The 25,969-nt window shown below is 35.1% G+C and overlaps 1 long non-coding RNA gene across 3 annotated transcripts in view; it reads right to left on the bottom strand.

Moving 5' to 3' along the window:
- The window catches only part of LOC106997627 (uncharacterized), a 277,093-nt gene that overhangs the window by 12,090 nt on the left and 239,034 nt on the right, over positions 1-25,969 (bottom strand). Inside the window, exon 5 of one of the 3 annotated variants that reach the window (XR_013415936.1) lies at positions 16,027-17,530. The exons of 1 other annotated variant lie outside the window; for it this stretch is intronic. This is a non-coding gene — a long non-coding RNA (uncharacterized LOC106997627). Of the gene's footprint in view, positions 1-16,026; positions 17,531-25,969 lie in introns of those variants that run through there. One more of the 3 variants, XR_013415939.1, reaches the window with a different exon arrangement.

The raw sequence follows: 25,969 nt of genomic DNA, 5'->3' as shown, positions 1-25,969 counted from the left end.
AAAATGTAATTAAATGCTTAGAAAATAAAGGTTTAAAATAAATTTATTATTTTCAACATGGCACATTGAAAATAGTACAGGAAAATATGTTTTTAATAAATTCAGTATGGATAGAAGAACGTATATTAATTTGCCCAATAAATGTCTGCATCATTGAAATAATGCCAATGCAGAAAAACCAGTCAGTGCGAGAATGCCATGTGAGAGCTAACAACAGTTTTTTAACATTACTTTTAGTTGCATTTAGACACCTTACAAATTTGGTATGTGATGTGACCAAACATGATGAAACTAGTTTTCTGATCTTTGACAAGGGTGTCAAAAACACACAATTGTAAAATGGTAGTCTCTTAAACAATTGGTGTTGGTAAAACTGGATATGGGTAAGAATGAAATTAGACTCCCATTTTACTCCATACACCAAGATAAACTAAAAAATCCATTAAAGATTTAAGTATAAGACCTGAAACTGTAAGCTCTTTGAAGAAAACATAAAGAAAAATCTTGGCATTGGTCTTGGCAATGATTTCTTGGGTTTGACACCAAAAGCACAGGCAACAAAAGCAAAAACAGACAAGTGGGCTACATCAAAATAAAAGCTTCTGCACAGCAAAAGAAACAATCGACAGAGTAAGAAGGCAACCTACTAAGTAGGAGAAAATGCCTTCAAGCCATAAATTATTTATTAAAAATGGATAAAGGGCTGAAACAGACGTTTTTTCCAATGAAGACACACAAATGGCCGCCAGGTATATGAATGGGTGCTCAACCTAACTAACTGTCAGAGAAAGGTATATCAAAACTATCATGACTATCACCTCATACCTCTCAGGATGGCTGTCATCAAATGAAGAAAAGATACTCAATGGCAAGGGTGTGGGGAGAATAAAACCCTTATACACTTTTGGTGGAAATGTATAATAGTGCAACCACTATGAAAAAAAATATGGAAGGTCCTCATTAATTAAAAAAAGACTTACCATATGATGCAGCAATCTCATTTGTAAGTACATATCCAAAATGATTAAAATGGGAATTTCAAAGAGCTATCTGCACCTCCCATTTTTTATTGCAGCATTATTCACAATAGCCAAGAGGTAGAAACCAGGCATATGCCCATTGATAGGTTAATTGACAAAGCACGTGTGGTATATATGAACAATGGAATATCATTCAGTCTTAATAGCGAAAAAATCCTACCATTTTTGATAATACGAATGAACATAAGTGACATTATGCTATGTAAAATCAGTCAGTCACAGAAGGACAAATACTACATGGCTTCACTTATATAAAGTATTTAAAAATAGTAAATACTTTATATAGTAACAGAAAGCATAATGATGGTATCTCACTTTTCTGGAAAAGGAACAGAAAATAAATCCTAAATAAAGATGTAAGAGACCAATAAATACAACAGAAGATAAAGAGAAAGCAAACATCAAAATATAGAAAATTGTCAATGTAAATTATTTATTTGAGAAGTCTAATAATATTAATAAAATTCTAGGAAGACAGATCTAGGAAAAAATGTAGAAGAAGGTATCCACCAATGCCAACAATGGAAAAATTAAAGAGTCTAAATATGTAAATAAGACAGTATATTTTGAAAAAGAATAAAACTTTTCTCCAAAAAAAATTGGCAAAATATTTGGAAGACATAAATTTATTGAAATATATTACTTAGAATAGCTCTTTATTTTAAAGAAACTATATCTAGTTTAAAAATATCATGAAGAAAAGTCTAACCTCAATTAACTTCATTGTTGAATTATCACAAAATTCTACGAAAGAAATAGTATCAATTGCACATGCTTATTTTATGGAAGGAGGAAAGGAAGAAATGTGCCCCATCTAATTTTATATGACCAGTAACTATTTTATGTGACAAAAAGTATGCAAAGAAAAATGATAGGTCAATCTCTTTCATAAACATTAGCAAACAATCCTAACAAATACATTAGTAAATTAGTTTCAGTGATATGTAAATAGAATGTCATTGATTTATTCTAGAAAGCAACTTTGATGAAGCACTCAACAGTCAATGTGCACATCAAGTAAAAATAGAGGAAAAAACATGATTGAGTAGGCGCAGAATAAACATTTCTGTTTTAAGTAGTCTAAACTACAGTATTTGCAAAACAAGCAGTATTAAAATAATACAGTAAATATCATACCTAATGGTTAATTATTGAAATATTTTTCTCTGAGGTTGGGAAGGAGACAAAGATGACTGCTACTAACACTTCCATTTAAAATAATACAAGTAGCCTTTACCTGACCTAAAGGTAAAAATAAATTTAGGAAAACATGCAAGTACATACAACAAAGACACAGGAATAAATAAAACTATCATCAGGTATGTCATAGCATTGTAAATAAAGATAATCCGAGTAACCACAAACAAGTTTATAAATGAATTTATAAATGAACGTACCAGTTTGAGAAGATCACTAGATACACAGTAAATAAGCAATAAATCAAATTTTAATTTTATAATAACAAAAAGATAAACTTTTGAGTAGTATTGAAATATCACAAAATATCTAGGAACATTTTTTTTAAAAAATTGTGCAAAACCTCCCAACTGAGGCATAATTTTTAAAAGTAAAATAAAAAGGCAAATAAAGAGAGGGTTACACAATGACTACAGTTTGAAGAATTTAACATGGAAAGATGTCAGATTTAAAATAATCACAAATGAAATTCCATCGGCACAAAAATAGAGAAGGTTATTTAAAGAACAAAGCTGAAGGATTTGAACTAACAGAGAGCATAATCTACTGTTACTAAGACAGTGTAGGTGCAAGAATAGTCATACTGACCAAGTACCCAGAATAAAGTAGAGGAACAGATGCACATATACATAGATGATTTATGCCAAAGGTGACACTGTGGTGTAGTTGTAAAAAAATAGAATTCAAGATATGTTAGTGGCTCAATTGTATAGTCATCTGTGAAATAATATGTATCTGGATCTTTATTTTACCCTCTTAAAACACACACACAAACACACGAACTGAAGATCTTAATACGAAGTCAAACAATAAAGGAAAAACATGGGAGTGTCTTTGTGAACATAGAGTAGATAAGCTTTCCGAAAGGGGCTCAGACAACACCAATGATAAGAAAAAATGATAACTTAAACTAAATTATACTATGTTCAAATGAAAAACTTCTCTCTAAACTCTTAACAGAGTAAAAGGGCATCCAGGAATTGGGAGAAGATACTTCTAATAAATTTTTCAGCAAAAGATTTACATAATATACTGCATGTCTTCCCTTAGCATTGTAGATAGGTTCTTAGAAACTGTAACTTTAAGTGAAATAAAATCTAGCAGGACCTCAAATAAATTAATTTTGTTATAACACTGATGAGAAAGAAAACTTTAAAAAAAAATCAGTTTTCTTAAATGTATAGTTTCAAAGAAGTTGTGGGTGCTGTTCGGTAAGGTTTTGCATATATATTAAAAAAGAAAAAAAAAAAAAACAGAATAACCCAGAAAAAATGGTAAACATTTGAGCTCACACTCCATTGATGAGAATATGCAAATAATCAATAAATATTTGAAAATATTCCCAAGTTAAACAGATATTATTAAAAGAAATGCAAAACAATAATGCAACATCATTTTTCCACCCACCAAAATGGCTGAAACGAAACAAAAACAATCACATCAAATTTTGAATTTGTGATGAAATTGGAACTCTCATGCACTGCAAATGCTTTAGAAAACTTTTCAATGATATCCACTAAAAGTAAGCATTTGCAAATCCTCTGGTCCAGCAATTCCATAGGATACACCCCCAGTAAATGTGCTCACATAGTTTCCTAAAGATGCATACTATGCGCTCAAACAATTAAGTCTCTTGAAAAAGATATACACTATAATTTTTAAAGCAAAACTATTTTTAATGGATTCAAACTGGAAATACCCAAGTGTCCATCAACAGAGGAATGATAAATGTGTTGTGCTATAGTCACACAAAGAAATACTGTGTAGCAAGGAGAATAAATGATCTATAATTACACATAGTTATGTGGCTAAATCTTATGATACATTGTTAAATGAAAAAAGCCAAATGCAAAACAGTACATTATGTTAGTATTTTTTTATATCAAGTAAAAAAAAAAAATGGGTGGAAAGATGAGCTTCTGTGTGCTAAGTTTCTATTCCTTGATCCAGTTACTAATCACATGAGTGCATCCCATTTCTGAAAATCAATTGAGTTGTATGCAATTAAACATGGAATTTTTCATATACCTTACAGTTCTGTATTATGTAGGAAAACAAAGGAAATATAGGGCCATAATCAACTAATGTTGAGGAAGACTCTTGCCTTAGCACCTATGCATTCCGAGGATGTCAGCTCAGTAAAAACACCCTACTGTGGGATATTGGGTGGAGATGGGTGGATGGAATTGTTAAAGCCACTCCTTTATTTGCAATACCCTTACAAATAGAACTTTTCTCTTATTATTGTGGTATAAAAAGTACTTAAGAATTCAAATAAGGATTCTGATAATTAGGTCACATTATAAAACATTCTGCATTAAGCAATTCTAAGATAAGTATGGTACCTGTTGAAAGGAGGTAAGAGAAATCTTGGAAGTCCTGTTCAGTTATTTTAGTCCAGGAGGAAGTCTTTAGAAGGTCAGAAGATGACTGGAAGAAGGCGTTTTTCCTCTCTCTCAAGAAGAGTTCTTTTGTGAAGAGAAAGGGCAAGCCAGAGCTTAAATATATAAACTCTTATTAGACATATGAAGGGATTGCTGTTGTAAAGGTACTGTATAAAATATATAATAATAAGTACAAAAGTAAAAATAGAATTCTGTGAGTTTATGTTTTTTATACATTCTCCCAATTTCTTACATTCTCATACATTTTAGAACCCCAGACTCACTGTAAGAAACCCAACATCATCTCCAAAATACCAAAACACACACACACACTTGCACACACACACTTTTTACCTCTTAGCTTTCATTTGTTTTGATGCCTTTATATTACCATACTCTAAAAAGGTCTAATTTATACATCCTAAGGTGAAACATGTACAATGACTATGACTCAGGGAACTGAATGGTGAGCAGATGTAAATGAAAGAAATAGGAAGTAGTGTTTTGTGAAAAAACCATGGGGGTCATTAGAATAATAAGGTAGAAGACAGTTTAGGTGGTATTGCATGTTTGGCCAGATAGTTTGCCTTTTAGATTAGGAAACAGACTATAAACAAGGAAGACATTTAATTACCTATGGGTATAGAAGTTCAGAAAATGGGCATTACTCATTATAAGTTTACATGATACAGATATAACTCTCAGGGACTAAGACATCTGTCCAATAGTATATCCAGCAGTTGCTCAGTCAACCAGGGAACCCATTAGTGATGTTTTACAATTAATATATTCTGAAAAGCTAAGGCTAGAGTCTGACCTTTTGAAAAATGTTCTTGACATGTTTCTGTTCTTAATATATTTGAAAAATAATAATCTCGGATTGTCAAAATCTGGGAATTTTAGTATTTTTGCCCCAAACTCTAATATTCCTTCACCTATCACACAAATAATCGAAATTTAGCAGATACTTAACACAGAAGACAACATTAATGAACATTTCCAATTTATCATTGTGACCAAACAGCGTGGTTTGTTAGTAATAGTTTTTTTCTATGCTTCCTATATTTATACTTGTATATAATTGTATTGAAATATGATTTATTAGACAATTGCCTTATTATTTTACCTATGATTTATTTTCTACAACAACCTGGTTGTTGGTATGTATTAATGTGTAGGATATCTATTATACCCTCTAAACTTTATTTTATAAAAATGGTCTGAGTGCAGTGGTTCACACCTGTAATCTCAACAGTCTCAGAGGCCATGGTAGGAGGGTCACTGGAGCCGAGTTAGAGGCCAGCCTGAGCAATACAGCAGCACCTCATCTTTACCAAAACAAACCATCTAAAAATTAAGAATATTAACTGGGCATGATGGTGAGCACCTGTAACCCTAGTTACTTGGGAGGCGAGGTGGAAGAATCCATTGAACCCAGGAACTCCGGGATGCAGTGAACTATGACCACACCACTGTACTCTAGCCAGAGTAACAGAGTGAGACCTTGTTTCTAAACCAAAACAGACAAACAAAAACTTTAGTCCATAACCAGCGTTAATTAGAGTTGCCTATGTTATGTATTGTATGCTGGCAGCAGAAAGTTTAGTCAAAATATCATATCACTTCTATGGGTTAAGAGCCACCTATGTGATTAACTGAATACAGTAACAGGTTATGAGTTATCTGTATGGAAATATGTTGTAGTATATGCTATGTGTATGCATATGTACACACACATATCACAAGTGTGATTTATACCTGTGTATACGCAGGTGTCTATCTGTTCTATTTTTTGCTCTTGTCCTTTCACTCTCAAAGTTCTCCTGATATTTTATTATGTACTCATGTCTGTCAAATCATTTCTGCCTGCTTGTTGCTAATTTGGATCAGAGTACTTATTTCTTCATTTGGGGTTCTCTCAATACCTATTTGCAATGGTTAAAACTTTGCTTTGAAGTAACAAGCTTTTACCAACAGTATTCCTGAAGATATGTAGGCCAATATGTTCTACAAATGCCACATGCCCATCTATCACCCTTGGCACAGCCATTTTTTATGGTTTCTTTAATTTAAGCTCTATATCCCTAGAACTTTGTGTGTGTAGACTTTGCACTCACTAACACCCCTACTACTCCCCATGATTTCTCTGCTTGGCAGCAGATTAGTCAAGAAAGCAATGTGCTTTGGATTGAAAAGTTAAGGTTTGAGGAGAGTTTTCAATCTGCCACGTACTGTTCTAAGTATTTAATAGTGTTAGCTTAGTTAATCCTCAAAGAACCCAATGATCAATTAACATTGTTATTTCCATTTTACTAACTGGGGCATAGAGTGATGTATCCCGGGCAGACCCTGCCTGTGCAAGCAGCAGCTTTCCTTTGGAGCATATGCTCTGAGTCTGAATGTGCTATGCAGCTTCAAGTAACTTCCTGATTTCGTTTCCTAGCCGCTAACCCAATTGAATGCATTATTAGGTACCTTTGGTTTTATTCTCTCTTGGGATTTTTACATGAAAACAAAAATTCCTTCTGAATTTTTTCCTTGGCACAAAATCAAAGAAAACCAAAAACTTCCCTTTCTACCTCACATTCCATCAGCCCCTAAGACTTCTATCAACTTAGTCTATTGTTTTGTAATTGTGATTCGTGCTTCCCATTTCTTACCTAGCCTACACACTTTGTTATGCTTTTGAAAATTCAGTCTATGCTTCCCTACAATGTTTTTAATAGTATGTCTTCATATTGTTCTCAAAATAAACCCAAACTTTCCAGAAGTAATAATTTCTATGTGCCCTTAGAAATCACAACAGCAGTAAACTATTTTTAAGTAAATTACTTCTGTAGAACAACACCACTTAATTGAAGATGATTTAAGTAAATATCATATTTGTCTAGAATATTCATTATTTTCTTATAAAACAAAATAATATACATAGATGAGTTTTGTAAATATTTAATTAAATTCCATGCTGATTCAGTTTTATTTTTCATCTTAGTAGAAAATGGACTATTGATTTTAAAACATCGAAGAAGAAGTAGACATAAAATAGTAATAGTTTATTCATGCACATGTCTTCATGTTTGTTAGGGGAAAAACAATCTGAATATTTCTTTGTTAATAGAACCTAAGTGTCTTTGGTTGAAATGTTTATAAAATGTTAAAAAAAATTCTAAAATATGTAATTGCTTGATAAAAAATGTATTCCCAAAACAACGGCATTTAGCTGCTCTGTGTTAAAAATCAATAATCTAAGAAATCTTATTAATATTATTGTTCCCTAACTTTTGTTTTTTTATTTTTACTACATGGAATAACGTGTATTCCTGATTCACATAGTGTTTATGCTGCCCTGAAGTTTACTCTCCATTTGAAATATTCTGGGATAAACCTATAAAAATAAATCTATTTGGCTCATGTTGTGTTATGGAGGCTATATATAGTGTGTATTTTTAGGGAGGAACTATTTAGGTTATTTTGCCCATAAATAAGTTTAGATTTCAATTGAAACAAACTATTATTCAGTTGAGTCCCACCAACTCCCTTTGCATTTTTATAAAGTGAAAATGATTAAATTATAACAAAAGTATTTTAGTAACTGGCTACAAAGTTTCATGAAATTGACTATGTACTAGACTCTCAAAGATAGTGCTTCATGAGTTTCCCTTTGAGAGTCTAATGTGCAGCCCATTTCATAAATGTTTATAGCCATGAATCTTTTTTATTCTAAAGATGCTATTCTTTACTTATCCATATGTATATATGGTTTCAATATATATGTATATATGTACAGACATACACAGAAATTTACTTCCTTTCATGTACTTCTAACAAGCATAATTTAGATTTCTTTATATGTTATTCATAAGGAAGAAGGGAGAAGTCATGTGGTTTATCATAATTTATTACTACCATCACAACTGGTAATATTCTGCTGCTATTTTTACACTTATTGTAAAGAAATACTTTATATTGATTAGATATATTTGTATATTATATATTTTATCATACAAATAATTATACAATTATCTCAATGATACCAGTTATTTTCTTTTATTTACACAAAAAGAGATTTTTAAATTTTAATTTGATTTTTTAAATACGTGTATTAATTACATTAATTAGTGATTTGAAGTTGGGCTGAAAAATAAAAGCAAAACTACTATCATAGCTGGGGTTAATCAGATGATTAGATCATCAGTAAAGGTTTTAAGATGTCCAAAACAACTTCCCAAGTTATGTGGGCAAAATATTTCAAAATCAAATTTGATCGAAGATCTGCATGAAGTTATATAACTGCAATCCTTAGTCTAGGAAACAGAACACGCCTGTGTGTGTGTGTGTGTGTGTGTGTGTGTGCGTGCGCGTGCATGTACACGTGCATATTTGTATATTATATATAAATTTATATAATCTCTATATAGCTGTATATATATTTGATCTCAAAATATATATGAAATTAGTGCAGGATGTATTCCCAACCTATTATTTTCCACCACCAGAGGAGTAACAACAAAATAAACTTATTTACAACAATAGTAACAAGGACCAGATATTAAATGAGTTTGGTTTTAATTGTATTTATTTTTGTGCATGGTTGTTGATATGGTTTGGCTGTATCCCCACCCAAATCTGATCTTGAATTGCAGTTCCCACAATTCCCAGCTATTGTGAAAGGGACCAGGTGGGAGGTAACTGAATCATGGGGGCAGGTCTTTCTTGTGTTGTTCTTGTGATAATGAACATCTTATGACATCTGATGGTTTTATAAAAGGGAGTTTCCCTGCACAAATTATCTCCTGCCCGCCACCATGTAAGAGTGCCTTTTGCCTTCTGCCATGACTGTGAGGCCTCCTCAGCCACATGGAACAGTGAGTCCATTAAACCTCTTTTTCTTTATAAATTACCCAGTATCAGGTATGTCTTTATCAGCAGCGTGAAAATGGAATGGTACAGTTGTGTAATAGTCCTGTTAGCAGATTATCACAATAAACTCTCACGGAAATTCAATGTGTTAGATATTATTCTTATTTTAAAATGACAAAATAGATGCTTTATTATAGTAGATGACTTTCCAAGGACAGAAACAACAAGAATCCACATTACTTCAACTATGCCATGATGCTTTTGCTTCTACCATTTTAACTCCATTACTTCATACATTTCTCTTATAACTTTCGCATTAGAAATACAGACCCAGTCGGGCGCAGTGGCTCAAGCCTGTAATCCCAGCACTTTGGGAGGCCGAGACGGGCGGATCACGAGGTCAGGAGATCGAGACCATCCTGGCTAACACGGTGAAACCCCGTCTCTACTAAAAAATACAAAACAACTAGCCGGGCGAGGTGGCGGGAGCCTGTAGTCCCAGCTACTCGGGAGGCTGAGGCAGGAGAATGGCGTAAACCCGGGAGGCGGAGCTTGCAGTGAGCTGAGATCCGGCCACTGCACCACTCCAGCCTGGGCGACAGAGCAAGACTCCGTCTCAAAAAAAAAAAAAAAAAAAAAAAAAAAGAAAGAAATACAGACCCAAAACATAAGATACTAGATTCCCAGATCATTTAATATAGTAGCATTAATTAGTACATCCCACCATAAGTGATAAAGGGAGTATGCACACATGAGTAATGTACATCCTCTTCAGAAGTCAAAATTGCACCAACAGATTTCACATTACTATCTGAACTCCGCCTCCTGTCAGTTCAGCAAGGACATTAGATTCTCATGGGAGCACAAATCCTATTAGGAGCTGCATACAGGAGGGATCTAGGTTGCACAGCTCCTTATGAGAATCTAATGCTTGATGATCTGAGTCGAAACAGTTTCATCCCCAACCCATCCCCCCGACCCTGTCAATGGAAAAATTGTCTGCCACGAAATCAGTTCCTGGTGCTGAAAAGTTTGGGAACTGTTTTAAACATTTTACATGCCACTATAATAATTCAACAACACTCAGGTCCTACTTCACTGACGGAACTGGGCAAAGGCTTTTTTCAACTGTCAACCTCATATCTATCCATGTGCTGTAGTCTGTCTCTTACATTCTACTTTCCTGTTTCCGTAAATATACTTTTCATGTTCTTATTCATGCTTTAATCCTCATTTGCTCAATCAAGGAAATCTTTCCAGAAACTATTTTCTTTTACTTTTACATCAGTGTTTTTGCTATTATCCTATGCCCATCAACAAAATATGTTATTTTTCACATTTTAAATTAAAAGAGGAAAACAAGTTATTAATGGCACTTCTGCCAATGAGTACTCAATTATTCCTTCCATGGTTTTCATCAAATGTCCTGAACAGTATTTTCTATATCCAATGGCTACAATTCTCTCCTTCCTTAATCTGCCTTCAGACTGGACACTTTGTCTCATCAAGTCCCATCCTAGTTTTTTTCTAGATCACCAATAATCTTCACATTATGTGACCTGTGGTAGGCTTAATAATGGCACCCCAAAATATCCATACTCCGATCCCTGGAAGCTGTAAATATTTTACCTTACATTTTTTTTAAAAAAAAAGGTCTTTGCAGGTGTGATTATGGTAAGGGTCTTGAGATGGGAAGATTATCCAGGATTATATTTTGGGGTTAAATATAATCACAAGGGCCTTTATAAGAGAAATATTAAAGTCAGAAAGAGAGAATTTAAGGTGGTAAGAAGGGACCAAACACAAGAGAAGACAGAAGACGTTTCACTGCTTGTTTTAAAGATGGAGGAAGGAGCAATGAGCTAAGGAATGCTCCTGTTCTCTAGAGGCTGAAAAACTCAAGGATGTAGATTCCTCGCTTTAGACTCCAGAAACTTCAGCTTGTGGAAAACTTGATTTTAGTCCAGCAAAACTGATTTCAAACTTCTGACCTTCAGAACTGTAAGAAAATAAATTTGTGTTGTTTTATGCCTGTAAATTGGTAGTAATGTTTTACAGCAGCAATAGAACATTAATATGTAACTAAACGAGCAGTCCTCACCTATCAAGTGAATTATGGGATAGATGACGATGATGATGAGAAAGAGAGAGAGAATGAATCAGCAAAACTTACTTGAAAAGGCTTTACATCTTTCATATAATTTCACCTCCTGCTTTCTTAGATACCACAGTCCTTACCTTTGTAATTAATGCACTCCATTTTTATTGTTTATTATTCTACATTTCTCTATTTCAATTAGCAGAAACTTAAAAAAAAAAATCTGAGAAAAAAAAGTATATGTAAAATTATCCAAGAGAATTTAATAATTTAGAAGACCAATATATCCTGTCTATATTCTAAGATAATATTACACAAACAGTAACTTTTTAAATAATACAATTTAAAATTAAATTTAAACTTATTGTATCATAGCCAGTCATTGAATAATTCTATTATTCAATTAAAATTAATACATAATATTTGAGAAAAAAATATTACTTTAGTTCCAAGATTTAGTTTGCTGTTGTTTTTATACTGAATCTAGTTTATACCTTGAAAACTAAAATTTATATTTATTTAAATAATTTCTATATTTTTTCTTCCTTTTACTTAGCTTTTACTTTATTATTTTATTATTTCTATATTTTTTTCCATTTACTTAATTAGCTTTTATTTTCTAGTTTTTAGGGTAGAAATGCCAATTATTAATTTTAAATATATTTTTTTCTAACAGCATTTAAATGTACTATAAATTATGACACTAAGCATGGTTTTGCCTGTATCACATACATTTTGACATGTTACATATTATCATTAAGTCCAAAATATATCCACTTTTTAAATATCTAATAACCACTTCTTTTATCCCAAAATTATTTAGAAATGTGCTATTTAAGTTCCAAATGTATTCATTAGCTATTTTTCCTGATCTGCTCCCTCCTCTCAGCTTCCACTCTCTGATAGGTTCCAGTGTGTGTTGTTCCCATCATGTGTTCTCACCATTTAGCTTCCACTTATAAGTCAGAATATGTGAAATTTGGTTTTCTGTTCCTGAATTAGTTTGCTAAGGATAATGGCCTCCATCTCCATCCAGGTCCCTGCAAAGGACATGATCTCATCCTTTTTATGACTGCATAGCATTCCATGGTGTATAATTGGTTGATGAAGTAATCGTTCAACAAACCCCCAGACACATCTTTACCTATGTAACAAAGCTGCACATATACACCTCAACCTAAAAGTTAAAACAAAAATAATAAATTCCAAATGTTTAGTGAGATCATTGATATTTATTTACCAATAATTTCCATCTTATTTAACAATGATTTCAAATTCAATTCCACTGTGGTCAGAGAATATTTTCTGAAATTTATGTATGTCCTTTAGAATTTCAGATCTTATAATTTTCAGTCAAAAAGTCCTATTTTATTTTTATGTGTCCTTTTCCTTTTGTTTTTACATATCTTTATTGATGATATGCATCCTTTGCTTTAAATTGTCAGATACATATTTATTTGTCAGTTTTAAGTTATTTTTAAAATATAGCATCTGAGTCACCACATGCCTATTTGTATGGTTTTTTTTTTTTAATTATGAGTTATATTTTCTGATTCATTGCATGTATAATGTTTCTGGTTAATTTTATGCCAATCATTGTGGACTATACATTGTAGGGAACTGGTGTTACATTACTGTCCTTTAAAAAGCATTGCATTTTGTTTTGAGATACAGTTAAAATAGTGGAGGCCTCTATTAGTAATGTCATACTTGATTTTGTGTTTTGCTAGGGCAACTCTATTTTAATTTTGTCCTCACTCCTAGAATTTGGCAAATACTCTAGAACAAAAGTAGGCAAACTAAAGTTCACAGGCCAAATAATCTGGTTTTTATATGTTTAGTTTTGTTTTAAAATATATTTTTTCATCATACCAATGCCTATTTGCTTATGAATTATCAGTAGCATCTTTGCCACTAAAATTTCAAAGCTGAGTAGTTGATATGGAGATCATATGGCCATGAAAACCTAAAATAATAGCTAGCTGGCCTTTTATGTAAAAGCTCTGTGAATCTATACTTCTAAACCATAGACTTGCTTTCTCAATAGAATATAGGGTATCTCAAAGGGAATATCTCTACTCCATATGGGTTGGAAGTCTAGAATTTCCAACACCATGAAATCTCTAGTATATTTATTTAGCAGTTGGTATTGCAGTAATTCTTTTTCTTTTTCTTTCAGCCTCATAACACATAGCCAAGCTTTCAATGAGGTCTCTAGAAGAAACAACAGACATTCTGGAGATTTATCTGGGTGTAGCTCTCTCCTTTGTGGTATAATGCTTGACAAATTCCAAAATTCACCATCCTCAAACTTCTATTTCTATTTCCTCAGCTTCTCAAGAGAGCTGCTTTCCACTTGGCCTTCATACCCTTGTTCTGCAGTCAGAAAATGCTGTAGGATGAAAGCTCAGACATGTATTTCCCTTCTCTCAAAAATCTAAGACCTGTGCTAACTATAGTAGAAAGCCTGAAAAATGTCATCTTTCATATCTGTTCAGTGCTATCATTGTTTACAATAATAAGGTAAACCTAGCACAATTATCCCACTGTGTCTAGAAGTGAAGCTAACAATAATAATTCAATATTGATTTATACAATGAAAATGTGATAAATTTCTCTTTCAGTTAATAGTGAGATTTGGGGTATGTCATAGAAAAATTGTGTGGTTACCTTCCACATTTAAACCTGCTAGACAATCTGCCAGTGAACAGATAATCAAATTTTGAATATAGTCTACAACTCTGTAGGAATTAGAAACAGAAGTTATAGAAGAGATAATGAAAGTATAATTTTTTAATTAACAGAAAAACTTTCTCAGTATTTATTTTAATTTAGATACTGAGTCTCGCTCTGTTGCCCAGGCTGGAGCGCAGTTGCACGATCATGGTTAACAGCAGCCTTGAAATCCTAGTTTCAAGCAATTCTCCCACCTCAGCCTCCTGACTAGCTAGGACTACAGGTGCATGCCACTGCACTCAGTTAGTTTTTTAATTATTTATTGTTGAGACAGGGGGTTGCTATGCTGTCCATGTTGGTCTCAAAGTCCTGAACTCAAGCAATACTCCCACCTCAGCTTATCAATCAATTTGCTGGGATTACAGGCATGAGCCACCATCCCCAGCCTAAGATACTTACTTTAAACTAAATACATACAATAGCATAGTAGCTCAGTCCTGTGTCTCCTAAAAACTATGTCTTAATTATTAAATGAAGAAGTATATATGTATGATTTATAGATTAATTGAAGATATTAAACTTGGCATTTCTAATATGTTTATATTAATAACCAGTTTAAATATAATGAATGCCAACAATACTAATAATAATTACATATAAAAAGATGCATTGTTAATTTGCTAAAAAATTGTTGACATGGAAAATTACAGTTAAAGGAAACAGTTGCAGAATTTAATCCTAGATTAAAATGACAGAATTGTGCTTTATATTAGGAGGGTCACATTTTCAACTGAACAGACGTAATCTTCAATTTGAGATCCCTATATTTAGCCAACTTTTTCCAACACTCATCCATCTCAATTAAGCAAATTATATGTGTAATTATCTTATTGAATTAGCCTTAATCATGTGCATTATAATCTTCAAAATGTCAAAGTACTAAAAATTAATAGTGTCTATATTTTAAGACTCATTAAAGTATTTTAAGCTCCCAGAATTATTAGCTAATAAAAGGTTCCAAGCCATATAAGCACTAATCCAAATGTCTGAAGAATTTGTACCTTTATTTCTGAACAGAAATTGTACCGAATTTATAAAACCAATTGTAGATAATTAGTGAGTATTATTTGAACAGTTCTGGTAAGAGCTGAGAAAAGTATGTATGTATGTATGTATGTATTTTTGACAACATGTTTTTTGGTTTAGAAACAGTCAAATCGGAGCTAAAGACTATTATCCTTAGCAGACTAAGGCAAGAACAGAAAATCAACTACTACATGTTCTCACTAATAAGTAGGATCTAAATAATAAGAACTTATGATCATGAAGAAGGAAACAGCAGACATTATTAGGGTCTATTGACACGGGAGGGTGGGAGCAGGGAGGGGAGCAGAAAAGATAACTGTTGGTTACTGAGTTTAATACCTAGGTGATGAAATAATATGTACAACAAACCCACTTGACACATGTTTAACTATGTAACAAACCTTCACATCTATCCCCAAATCTAAAATAAAAGTTTAACAAATAATTAAGAAGATAAAGAAAGAGAGAAAAAAGAAGCTAATTAGTAATTACATTGTTAAAGAAGCTAATAAGTAGCATACCAACTATTGACTGCTGACCATAATATAGTTTGCATTTTAGTGTCTATATGTTACTGTTTTATATAAATATTTACCTTTTCTTCTTTAATATCTTCCAACATAGAAATAAGTCACACAAATCTTAAATGTATTTTTATAAACACACCAGGCAGGATATTTTGCTTAGCTTTAAGTAATTGGAAGTAATTTGTGGTACTAATTATGGACAAAAATGACAAGGCAGGCCATGTGAGAGATAATGTTTTAAATATATTGGCTTTCTGCAAGAATTATATAGGCAAAATACTTTCATAGCTGTAGATAACACTGGCTTCAAAAGTGTACAGAACAAAAACAAATGAACGAAAATATATATAACCTCAAACAATGGCAGTGTTGGCTTTGGAGTCTCAATCACCGGATGCAAACACTTTCTAACAAAGCCGAATATGTTAAAGTGTATTACGGAAGAAAATTTTAAATACCTCCTCATCCCTCTCATTCAGTGCATAATAACAAAAATGTTTGGTCTGGAGTCAGGTACAGCATGGAACAAAATAACCATTACATTGCATCAAAATATAAAGTTAGTTATACAAGCATTTTTAGCTCTGGGCATTAACAATTACCAAAAATATTTGAATGCAATTTTAGGTGTAAATTATATATTTGATTATCATATTTAGGACTAATATAAGTAAAATCCATATCTATCTGTATTTCTAAATAGCAAAAATTGGCTATATGTCAATTACTTAATATTTGCTAATTATATTCATGAGCTTATAAAGGGCATTTGGGAGAAAAGAATAAATTAAAATCCAACATAGATTGTTTCTAACTAACATTCTAATTATTTAAAAATCTGGTAGAGGAATACAATATAAAAAATACTTTACTCATACATGATGCTGTTAAAAGAAATAAATATACATTTAGAATGTTGAGGCCGGGCGCCATGGCTCACGCCTGTAATCCCAGCACTTTGGGAGGCTGAGGTGGGCAGATCACGAGGTCAGGAGATGAAGACCATCCTGGCTAACAGGGTGAAACCCCATCTCCACTAAAAAAAAAAAAAAGCTGGGCGTGCTGGCGGGCTCCTGTAGTTCCAGCTACTTGGGAGGCTGAGGCAGGAGAATGTCATGAACCCGGGAGGCGGAGCTTTCAGTGAGCTGAGATCGCACCACTGCACTCCAGCCTGGACGACAGAGCAAGGCTCTGTCTCAAAACAAAAAATAAAAGAATGCTGAATGTAGGTTCCCAATCTCTTTTGGCTTGTAGGTTTCCTACTAAAAAGTCTGATGTTAGCCTGGTATCAGGGGTTCTCTTTGTAGGTAACTTGCCCCTTCTCTCTAGATGCCTTTAACATTTTTTTCTTTTACTTTGATCTTGGAGAATCCGATGATCACGTGTCTTGGGGATGATCTTCTTATGTAGGATCTTTGAGCTTTCTGCATTTCCTTAGAATGTTGGCCACCTTAATGAGGCTGCAGGAATTTTCATGGACAATATCCTACAACATGTTTTCCAAGTTGCGTGTTTTCTCCACATCTCTTTCAGGGATGCCAATGAGTTGTATTCAGTAGGAGCTGGATATCAGTGACTGAGGAATAGGATTTCCCGGTGTTCTTCTCCTTGCAGTAATATCAAGTTAAAAAATTATCCATGCACAGAAATACCTTACAGGAGCTAAGGAAACAAAGTGAGAAATTACAGCAACTGACCGTAACACAGAAATAAGAAAAAAAAAATAAAGGGAGTCAGTAGGATAATTTAACATTTTTGTTACCATTCTCCCAACCCCAGGTGGCAAAGTGTAGAAAGACACACCTTCCATGTGGGAAAGGAGAGGAAAATGAGCACCGACTTTTACCTCAGACACTCACACTAGGTCTGCCTGAGTAAAACTTAGTGTTGGGAAGACCCCCACAGACCCAGAGACTGGCTACAGTCTACAGCTCCAGGCCCACCCAGTGCCAATCAGAATCCCACAGGCCCAGTCTCCCGGTGTGATAGTTAATATTGAGTGTCAACTTGATTGGATTGAAGGATGTAAATGATTATCCCTGGGTGTGTCTGTGAGGGTGCTGCCAAAGGAGATTAATATTTGAGTCAGTGGACTAGGAGAGGCAGACCCACACTCAGTTTGGGTGGGTACTATCTAATCAGCTACCAGTATGGCTAGACTAAAGCAGGCAGAAGAATGTGGAAGGAGTAGACTGGCTGAGTCTCCTGCCCTTCATCTTTCTCCCTTGCCGGATGCTTCCTGCCCTGGAACATCAGACTCCAAGTTCTTCAACTTTTGGACTCTTGAACTTACATCAATGGTTTGCAGGGGCTCTCAGACCTTCAGCCACAGATTGAAGGCTTTATTGTCAGCTTCCCTAATTTTGAGATTTTGAGACTTGGACTGGCTTCCTTGCTCCTCAGCTTGCAGAAGACCTATTGTAGGACTTTACCTTGTGATCCTATGAGTCAATAATCCTTAATAAACTCTTCATATATACATCTATCCTATTAGTTCTGTACCTCTAGATAACCCTGACTAATAGATCAGGTCTGTCAGTCTCTGTCTCTAGGACTGCCCTCAATCAGACCAACCCCAGTGCCTCCGGGCTCCAGGCTGGCCTCAGCTTCAGGTCAGCTCCAGTCCAATGTCACTAAACTTTGGTCCCAACCCAGGACCAGGCCACTCCCAACAGACTCAGGCCCCAGGGGTAGTCCCAGGATTCTAGACTCTAGGTTAGCATACATTGCCCCAGGCTCCAAACTACTCACAACACAAGGCTGGCTGCATAGGCCTGGCCTAGCACCAGGTTGGCCCCAAATTTCTAGTCATGAGGCCAGCGCTCACAGACCTAATCCCCGGTCAGCCCCTGAGGATGCACACTTCAGGCTTTCCCGGCCACAAGTAATCCCTTAGACTCTAGGCCCACCCCGCTGTTATAAGCCAACCCAGAGCCAAGTCTGCTCACCAGGCCAGTTCCATAGATAACAAGTTACAGTCCTGCTACATGGAAGACTGCCCCACCTTCTAGGCCTGGCCCAACTGTTCCATTTCTAGTAGACCCAGATTCAGGCTCACCCCAGTAGTCCCTCGGCACTGAATTGGCCCCTAAAGACATAGGCTGCAGTGCATACAACCCAAGGCCCTAGACCAGGCCACATGACTTCAGGCTCTAGTCCAACACCTGCAATCTCAGTCTCCAAATCTGCTCCCACAAACTCAGTTTCAATGTCTGCCTAGCACCATCCTGGCCTCACAATTTCAGGCTGGTCCATATGACCCCTAGTTTAGTGAACCCAGGGTCACAGTCAAGGTCCAGGCCTGCTCTAGCAGAGCCAGCACGTAGACCCACTCCTGTAGCCCATGGTTCCACCAGCCTCCACAGAAAGAGGCTACAAGACCATCCCTGCAAACTCAGGCTTTAGGCCCGTCCCTATGGACTAAGCTCCAGGCCCACCCCAATGTCAGGCCTGCCCTTGGGGATTCATGTTCTAAACCCATCACAGAGGATGTGGGCACCAGGGCTATCCCAGTATCTGGTTAGCATCTGTATATTCATGCTAAAGGCCTACCTCAATGATAGGTCAGTGTCTGTGAACCCTGGCTATGAATACAAGCTCTATTCCTATCCACACAGACTTACTACACCTACTCAGATTCAACCGGTCCAAAGCAGTCAGCTTATACTCCAGGCCTAACCCCATGAACCTAGATGCCAGGCACATCTACCTGCTTGCCTAGGAACCAGGGAAGACTACCTGGAGACTGTAAACCAAGGCTATATACCGGCCACTCCAGATGACTTTCCCAGAATTTTTGAATGGGTTGACTAGTCAAGAGTTATCTCAGACAAAACCAGTACACAAAGAGTGGAATAAAGTTTCTACTTCTTCGTATCTACAGACATCAATGTAAGACAACAAGAAACATAAAAAAACCAAGGAGATATACTACAATCAGAAGAACACAGTAATATCCCAATAACAGACCTCAAGGAAATGAAACTATATAAGTTACCTAACAAAAACTTCAACATAATTGTTCTAAGAAAATTCAACAAAATTTAAACAAATAAAGAAAAGCAATTTCATGAAATCAGGAAAACAATAAACAACCAAAACAATAAGTTTAACAGAGATATTGAAGTTTAAAAAAAATCAATCAGAAATTATGGAGTTAACTGCATACATCACTAATCATCAGAGAAATGCAAAATAAAACCACAATGATATACCACCTTATCCCAGCCAGAATAGAAATTATTTAAAAGTCAGAAAACAATAGATGTTGACATGAATGTGGTGAAAAGGAAATGCTTATACATTGCTGGTAGGAGTGTAAATCAGTACAACCTCTATGGAAAACAGCATGAAGATTTATCAAAGAACCAAAGTAGACCTATCATTTGATCCAGTAATCCCACAACTGGCTACCTACCTAAAGTAAAGGAAGTCCCTATATCAAGAAGACACCTGCATGCATATGTTCATCATAACACAATTCACAATTTCAAATCTATGAAATCAACCTAAGTGCCTAGCAAGTGATGAGTAGATAAAGAAAGTGTGATACACATACACACACTCACACATATATATGATATATCACTGTGATTTTAGTTTGCATTTCCATGATTAGTGATGTAGTTACCTCCATAATTTCTGTTTGTTTTTTTTAAAATAACTTTAATATTCTCTGTTAAACATATTGTCTTGGTTGTTTATTGTTTTTGATTACACACACACAAATACACAACACACCATGGAATCCTACTCAGTCATAAGAAAGAATAAAATAATGTATATTGTAGCAACTTTGATGGAACTACAAGCCATTATTCTAAGTGAAGTGCCTTAGAAATTAAAAACCCAACACTACATATTCTCACTTATAAGTGGTATCTAAGTTATGGTTACACAAAGGCATAAAGATTGGTATACTGGACACTGAACAATCAGAAGTGGAAGACTGGAAAGGAGGTGAGAGATTAAAAAAAAAAAAAAACACTACATATTATGTACATTGTTCACTGAAATCCCAGACTTCACCACTGTATTAGTCAGGGTTCCCTAGAGGGTCAGAACTAATCGGATGGATAGATAGATAGATAGATAGATAGATAGATAGATAGAAAGAAATATAGATATATATCCTATATATAATAACCTCACAGATACACTCAGGATTGGTACTTTGCATTCTTCAATCCAATCAAGTTGATACTCAGTATTAACCATCACAACCACTATCAAATTCATCCATGTAACCAAAACCCATTTGTACTCCTAAGGCTATTAAAATAAATAAATAATGCAATTATGGAGCTACATATATCCTATATATCTATATCTATCTATCTATCTATCTATCTATCTGTCTGTCTATCTATGGGAAGTTTATTAAGTATTAACTTACATGATCACAAGGTCCCACAATAGGCTGTCTGCAAGTTTGAAGAGCAAGGAGAGCCAGTCTGAGGCTCAAAACCAAAGTACTTAGAGGCTGACGATTGAGGGCAGGAAGCATCCAGCATGGGGGAAAGATGAAGACTGGGAGGCTAGGTCATTCTCACCACTTCACGTTTTTCTGCCTGCTTTGTATTCACTGGCAGCTGATTAGATTGTGCCCACCAGATTAAGTGTGAGTCTGCCTTCCACAACCCAGTGACTCAAATGTTAATCTCCTCTGGCAATAACCTCACAGACACACCCAGGATCAGTACTTTGCATCCTTCAATCCAATCAAGTTGATACTCAGTATTAACCAACACAACCACCATCAAATTCATCCATGTAACAAAAAGCCACTCGTATTCCTAAGGCTATTAAAATAAACAAATAATGGAATTATGGAGCTATAAAATACAATGAATAAAATAAGAGGGCATAAACAATATATTTTTTTACACACACACATAAAGAAATCTGTGAACTCAAAGACAGGTTATTTGATAATACATAGAGGAGGAAAACAATGAAACAGAATGATGAGAGAATAAAGAATGTATGGAACAGCATCAAAAGAGAAAATATTAGAGTTACATAAATTGAAGAAGAGATTATCAAAGTATTAGATTATTTTTTAAAACAATAGCAGAATGCTTTTCAAATAGAAGAAAATATAAAAATATCCATCTAGAGGAAAATCCAACATCTCTAATCAGATTAACTCCAAATAAGACTACATCAAGACATATTATAATCAAACCGTCAAAAAGTAAAGATAAAGAGAAGATCCTGAAAGCAGCAAGAGAAAAGAAAAAATAATCAAATGTTAAGAGAGTTCCAAGACGACTGGAAATCAAAGATCTCTAATCAGATTAACTCCAAATAAGACTACACCAAGACATAATATAATCAAGCCATCAAAAATTAAAAATAAAGAGAAGATCCTGAAAGCAGGTAGAGAAAGGAAATAAATCAAATGTAAGGGAATTCCAATAAGGCTACCAGCAGATTTCTCAGTAGAAATACCACATGCCAGGAAAGAATGAAATGATGTAGTCCAAGTGCTGAGGGAAAAAGAACTGCAAAGTAAGCATACTGTAAATAAAAATGCTGCTATTTAGAAATGAAAAATAGATAAAGAATTTCTCAGAAAAATAAAAACTGAGGGGGTCCATTACCATCAGACCTTCTTTACGAGAAATACCATGAAGAGTTGTTCAAGGTGAAATAAACAGGACAATAGTAACCCCTTATCAATTAACAATTACCTTGAATGTAAATGAATTATCCAATTAAAAGGTAAGGAATAACTTAATGGATTAAAAAATAATAATGATGCAGCCAAGACCCAACTACATCCCACCTTTAAGGGAAGCACATAGACTGAAAGTGAAGGAATGGAAAAAAAAAATCTGTACAAATGAAAACAAAAAGAGAGCAGGAATAGCTATATTTATATCAGATAAAACAGACTTTAAGAAGTCAGAAACTATAAGAAAGGAGGAGAAGGTCATTATATTATGTTAATGAGGTTAGTTAATCAAGAGACTGTATCATTTATAAATACATATATCTTCCAAAATTGGAGCTCCGAAATATATTAAACAAATATTAATAGATAGCTATGAAGGAAGAGGTAGACTGTAATACAACATAATTCAACAGCACAACTACAAATTATTCACCATTTTCAAGTGGGATTTATCCCTGCGATGCAAGGATGCTGCAATATATGCAAGGCAATAAGTGTAATACACCACATGAAGGGAATGATGAAGAACAAAACTATGTGACCATCTAAATAGATACAGAAAAGGCATTTAATAAAATTTATCATATTTTCCTGATAAAAGCCTCAAACAAGTATAAAAAGAAACACCTCAACACAATAAAAGCCATAGATAATAAACCCACAGCTAACATCATCACACTCAATAGGGAAGAGTTGATAGCTTTTCATCTAAAATCTGGAACAAGACAAGGTGTACTCCTGCTACTACTAATTAAAAGGATATTGCAAGTCCTACCTAAAACAAACAGGGAAGAACAAAATGAATAAAGGGTATCCCAATTAGGAAAGAAATAATATTGTTTGTATTTGCAGATGAGAGAATCCAATATTTACAAAACTCTGAAGACTACACAAAACTGTCTGAACTAGTCAACAAATTTAGTAAAGTTATAAGGTACAAAATAAATACACAAAAATCAGTAGCATTTGTATATGATGACAACAAAGTATCTGAAAAAGAAATTTAAAAAAACATTTTTGATGACTACAAACTCTAAAATAAAATACTTCTGACTAAATTTATCCAAGGAGGAGAAAGAACTGTACACCCAAAACTAGAAAACATTAATGAAAGACATTTCCAAATATATAAATAGACGGAAAAAAATTAGTGTTCCAAGATGAGAAGAATTAATATTATTAAAACGTCCATACCAATCAAAGTGATAAACAGGTAGAAAGCATTTTCTATGAATATTTCAATAACCTTTTTTTTCACAGAAATAGAAACAAAAATTCTAAAATTGTTGTGAAACAAACAAAAAAAAAGAAATACAGGATAGACAGAGCAGTCTAGAGTGAAAATGAACAAACCTGGAGGTACCACACTCTCTGATTGTATTAATCTGTTTTCACACTGCTAATAAAGACATACCTGAGACTGGGTGATTTATACAGAAAATAGGTTTAATTGACTCATGATTCACCACGGCTGGGGAGGTCTCAGGAAACTTACAATCATGGTGGAAGGGGATGCAAATATGTTCTTCTTCACACTGCAGTAGCAAGGAGATGTGCCAAGTGAAGTCGGGCACATCTATAAGATGTGCCAAGTGAAGTCGGGCACATCTATAAGAAAAGCCCCTTATAAAACCATCAGGTCTCATGAAAACTCCCTCACTATCATGAGAACAGCATGGAGGTAACCACCCCTCATGATTCAATTACCTCCCACCAGGCCTCTCCCACAATAAGTGGAGAACCACAGTTCAAGATGAGATTTCAGAGGGGACACAGCCAAACCATATCATTCTGCCCTCGGACCCTTTGAAATCTTATGTCCTCACAATTCAAAACACAATCATGCCCTTCCAACAGTCCCCCAAAGTCTTAACTCATTCCAGCATTAACTCAAAAGTCCAAATCCAAAGTCTCATCTGAGAAAGGCAGGTCATTTCTGCCTATGAGCCTGTAAAATCAATAACTACTTTCTAGATACAATGCGAGTACAGGCATTGGGTGAATACACCCATTCCAAACAGGAGAAATCAGCCAGAATAATGGAGCTACAAGCCCCATGCCAGTCCAAAATCCAACAGGGCAGTCATTAAACCTTAAGTTCCAAAATGATCTCCATTGACTCCATATCTCACATGCAGGACATGCTGATGCAAGGGGTGGGCTCCTATGATTTTGGGCAGCTCTGACCATGTAGTTTTGCAGGGTACAACTCCCCTCACGGCTGCTTTCATGGCTGACATTGAGTGTCTGCAGCTTTTCCCAACGCATGCTGCAAGCCGTCAGTGGATGTCTGAAATCTGTTCTGGAATCTGGAGGAGGCTGGCCCTCTTCTCACAGCTTTACTAGGCAGTGTCCCAGTGGGGATACTGTGGGGGCTCCAACCCCACATTTCCCTTTTGCACTGCCCTAGCAGAGGTTCTCAAATGAGTGTTCTGCCCCTTGCAGCATACCCCTGCTTGGACATCCAGGCCTTCCCATACATCCTTTGAAATCTAGGTGGAGGTTCCCAAACCTCAATTATTCTCTTCTCTGTACCTTCAGGACAAACACCAAGTGGAAGCTGCCAAGGCTTGGCCCTTACACCCTCTGAAACCATAGACCCGGCTGTACCTTGACCCTTTTTTGCCATAGCCGTACTGGCTAGGACACAGGACACCAATTCCCTAGGCTGCACACAGCAGGAGTCCCTGGACCCAGCCCAGGAAACTATGTTTTTTCTCCTAGGTCTTGAGGCTTGTGATGGGAAGGGCTGCTGTGAATGTCTATGACATTTCCTGGAGACATTTTCCCCATTGTCTTGGCAAGAAATATTTGCCTCCTCATTAGTTATGCAAATTTCTGCAGCAGGCTTAAATTTATCCTTAGAAAATGGGTTTTTGTTTTCTATTGCATTATCAGGCTGCAAATTTTCCAAACTTTTATTTTCTGTCACCTCTTGAATGCTTTGCTCCTTAGAAATTTCTTCTGCCAGGTACCTTAAATTATCTCTCAAGTTCACAGTCCATACCTCTCTAGGGCAGGGGCTAAATGCTGACAGTCTCTTTGCTAAAGCATAATAAGAGTCACCTTTGCTCCAGTTCCCAACAAGTTCCTCATCTCCATCTGAGACTACCTCATCCTGGACTTATTGTCCATATTAATGCCAGCATTTTGGTCAAAGCCATTCAACAAATCTCTAGGAAGTTCCAAACTTTCCCACATTTTCGTGTCTTCTTTTGAGCCCTCCAAACCCTTCCAACCTCGTCCTACTACCCAGTTCCAAAGTCATTTCACATTTTTGGGTATCTTTACAACAGCACCCCCACACATGGTGCCAATTTACTATATTAGTTCATTTTGATGCTGCTAATAAAGACATACCAGAGACTGGGTAATTTATAAAGGAAAGAGGTTTAATTGACCACAGTTCAGCATGACTGGGG

The sequence above is a fragment of the Macaca mulatta genome, chromosome 3 (assembly GCF_049350105.2).
Source record: "Macaca mulatta isolate MMU2019108-1 chromosome 3, T2T-MMU8v2.0, whole genome shotgun sequence".
NCBI classification, from domain to species: domain Eukaryota; kingdom Metazoa; phylum Chordata; class Mammalia; order Primates; family Cercopithecidae; genus Macaca; species Macaca mulatta.
This window is presented reverse-complemented; position numbering and strand designations above follow the sequence as displayed.